At 42.2% G+C, this 3925-nt stretch overlaps 1 pseudogene; it reads left to right on the top strand.

Annotated features, from left to right (window-relative positions):
* Window positions 1-2288: 2288 nt before the first annotated feature.
* Window positions 2289-3191, top strand: LOC101581065 (annotated as a pseudogene).
* Window positions 3192-3925: the final 734 nt, after the last annotated feature.

The raw sequence follows: 3925 nt of genomic DNA, 5'->3' as shown, positions 1-3925 counted from the left end.
ATGAAAAAACATTTAAAAATTAGAATAGATTTTTTAAAATAGGCATAAAGAATTGTATACTTCTTATATTTACACATAAGTCCAAAAATCTCACCATATACAACTTTGAAGCAGGACAGTCCCACAATATTCCTTTTCCTGTCTCTTGCCTTCATTCACTACCCCCTTTTTTTGAACATCATCTACCCTAGAGACAGCACAGCAGCAACTGGCATGTCATGACAAGCGGCCCTTATTCAGAAGACCAGAATGACAGGTACTTCAAGCATGAAACTACTGTTACAGATTACCATCTGCAGTGCAGTAGCTTAGTTCACAGGTACCAGTATACATAGTTAGTCAGGGTGAGAATTTTTCCAATTAACTGCTAGATTCAAAAATCTTCTGGAGATTCTTAGGATCATTGCCTTGCTCATCTTCTACATATAACTGTATGGCTTGACATTGTCATGTTTCCTAGCTCTTCTCCTTTCCCTCTCTATTTGTGTCTTTTGTCAAGGACTCCCATGTATGTAAACCTACTCCTGAAGCCTTAATTCTCTTCCTTTGGTCAGCTTATTTATCCTTATATTAATTCTATGCTGCTCCAGACTTTGCTGCTTTTAAGTAAATCTTGATAACCTGTAAAATGTGATACCACTACATTCTCTTGGCTCTTCTTAACATTTTCATTTTTATACAAATATTAGTATTACCTTTTCAATTTTTTCAAAAAGTGCTTCAATTTGGTGGGGGAGGTTTGCATTAAATGTATGGCTACATTTAGGAAGATAACCATACTCGCTATCCGAGCATCTATGCAATCCATCAACATAGAATAGTTTTATTCACAATATTTAATAATTAATGATATTTAAACCCCATGGACTTCAATCTCCATTAGCTCCTGTCAGTAGTATTTTTTCACTGGCTCCTAAATAATCTATCTAAAATCTATTTCTCCTATGCCAGGTAACAAAATATTCCCGGTTTTAGGAATAAGACGTGGACAGCTGGGGAGGGCGGGCACATCCTGCCCAGTACAGCCTTCCTCAGTACTACTGCTTTCACCTTTAGGTCCACTGGTTCAGTTTCAAAAAAACAGAAAGTCCAGCTTCAAGTGTGGCCTTCTCACACCACTGTGCTCAATGCAGAATTGATAAGGAAAGGAAAACATGTTTTCCTTTTTTTGAGAGGAAAGTCTTTCTAAGAGATTTCTCCTTCCTTGTCATTGCTATCCAACAGAAAAGTATGAAAACAAGGTATAAAAAGTAAAGCCATATTGTTATGCTGTGCTGTGAAAGGCTCAAGTCAACAACTTCCAACATTGCCAGTCCTACGGATAACCCACTACTATTATGGACTACTGGACTATATTGGATTATTTTGCTGCATTCATGCCCTTACAATATTTAAATGGCAATGGAATACCCATCTCTGAAAAACTAAACAAAAAAAAAGAGGATATAAATGAAAGACCATTTTGTATCTATATATACAAAATAGGATAGATGTACAGCTACTTTCTCTTAATTCAACAAGAAACAAGATTTGTACTAATAGTATTTGGACAGAATATCATGTCTGCATCTTGTACTATGAATAGCTACTACAAAGACAACAATATGCAATGTATTAATTATTGTAACTGTCCTACTAACCTGTTTTAAAACTGTCTCATTGCTATTTGTTTCTCAATAAAATTAATAATAATAAAAAAATAACTCAGTGTTCAGAGGCAGCCTACCAGCAGATGAGGCTGATGGGTGACAGGGATCAAAGACGAAATGGAGAGTTACACCCAGGGAAAAGGCATCCCTTCTCTCTGGCCCCAATAATCAGGATTGTGTTAACAAGAAAAGAAGAATAAGCTGCCATCAAGCCACAGAGTCACTAACACTAGGTTTAGTCGCTGCCCTCCCAGTACAGCTTTCTCATCTACCAGCTGGTCTAGTTTTTACTTAAACTATTGTGTGCTTTTTCTGCTGATTAAGCTGTAAGCTTTATATTGGAATCCTTCTGGTGCTGGCTTTTGATTTTTTTTTTCTTTTTGGGGACAAGGGTTTAGACAGGATCTCACTATGTAGCCCAGGCTGGCCTTGAACTCACAATGATCCTCCTGCTTCAGTCTCCTAAGTGCTGGGATTACAGGCATGCACCACCATGCCCGTCAGCTTTTGATTTTTAAAGACAAATTTTTATAACTCAAGAAAAGAAAGAAAAAGAATAGGAAAATGTTGCTAAAGGTCCGTTAAGAAATGTCCACTGTAATAAAAAGTCTTGGCTTTAAAAACAACTGTGAGAAGAGTTGTACAAGATGGCTGCTTCCTGTAGGAGCGTGAAGGGCCTCGTTGCAGTAATAACCGGAGGAGCCTCAGGCCTCGGCTTGGCTACAGCAGAGCGACTGGTGGGGCAAGGGGCTAGTGCTGTGCTTCTGGACTTGCCCAAGTCTGATGGAGAGGCCCAGGCCAAGAAGTTAGGAAAGAGCTGTGTGTTTGCCCCAGCTGACGTGACATCTGAGAAGGACATACAGACAGCCCTGACTCTAGCAAAGGAAAATTTTGGCCACGTGGATGTGGCTGTCAACTGTGCAGGTATTGCAGTGGCCAGTAAGACATACCACTTAAAGAAGAAGCAGCCCCACAGCTTGGAGGACTTCCAGCGAATTATCAATGTGAATCTCTTAGGCACCTTCAGTGTGATCCGCCTGGTTGCTGGTGAGATGTGCCAGAATGAACCAGACCAGGGAGGCCAACGTGGGGTTATCATCAATACTGCCAGTGTGGCTGCCTTTGATGGCCAGGTTGGACAAGCTGCATACTCTGCATCTAAGGGAGGCATAGTGGGCATGACACTGCCCACTGCTCGGGATCTGGCTCCCATAGGCATTCGGGTGATGACCATTGCTCCAGGCCTGTTTGGCACCCCACTGCTGACCAGCCTCCCAGAAAAGGTGCGCAACTTCTTGGCCAGCCAGGTACCTTTCCCCACTCGACTTGGAGACCCTGCTGAGTATGCTCATCTGGTACAGACCATAATCGAGAACCCATTCCTCAATGGCGAGGTCATCCGGCTGGATGGGGCCATCCGCATGCAGCCTTGAAAGGAGAAGGCAGGGAAAACACAGGCTCTTGGGCCTTACCTTCCTCTGAGGAAGCCCAATAGCCATTTGTAACCACCTACCAATTGCCTCTGTGACTAATAAAGTCTCCGAAGGGGGAAAAAAAAAAAAAAAAAAAAAGCAACTGTGAGGTGTAAAAATTATTTAGAAAAATTCTCTGAATTTTTTGCTTTCAGGTTTATGAATTCACTGTGAGGGCACAAAGGCTGTGAGGTGAAAGCGAAATTGACTGCGCACAGCATTGTCAGAAATTATCGTCCCTAGGTCCTGGCCTCTGACAGCAGCAGCATACGCTTGATGCCTCCTTTGTGCCTTCGGAATTTAGTCCTGAGCTCGCTGCAGTCTGTATGTTTGCTCAAACCTTTTCTTGGCAGTTGATCTGACACAGAAGATCACAGCTCTGCCACTGTCCAGTTCAATGAGGATTTTCAATCTGAGGAGGGACGAGGAGTCCCTGGAGAAGGCCTCCACAGACTCCCGGGCTCACCCCTGGCCAGGACAGCCCCGGCCCCAAAGTCACTGGCATAGAGACTTTGTCTCCAGCCTGCTCTGGAGCAGACTGAGATATGGAAAGGAGGAGGTCACTTCATTAAATGGTGACAGGTACTTCCTGACTGCAGGGGATTCAGCAGACAGATGCACATAAGGATTTGTCACAGTAATATTAAGTTCTTACAAAATGTGAGTTTTGTTGTTTCTAGTCTAATAAATTGATTTCCCAGATGGGAAAGGGAAAATGTAGAATTTATGGTCCTTGGCTGTCTTCTGTGGAAAAGAAAATTTGGAAAATGTGTAATAATCTGAATTCCACTCTAGGCGGCATTA

The sequence above is a fragment of the Octodon degus genome, unplaced genomic scaffold, assembly GCF_000260255.1.
Source record: "Octodon degus isolate 3935 unplaced genomic scaffold, OctDeg1.0 scaffold00003, whole genome shotgun sequence".
Taxonomy (NCBI): Eukaryota; Metazoa; Chordata; class Mammalia; order Rodentia; family Octodontidae; genus Octodon; species Octodon degus.
Note: the sequence above shows the minus strand (reverse complement) of the source record. Positions and strands in the feature narration are given on the sequence as shown.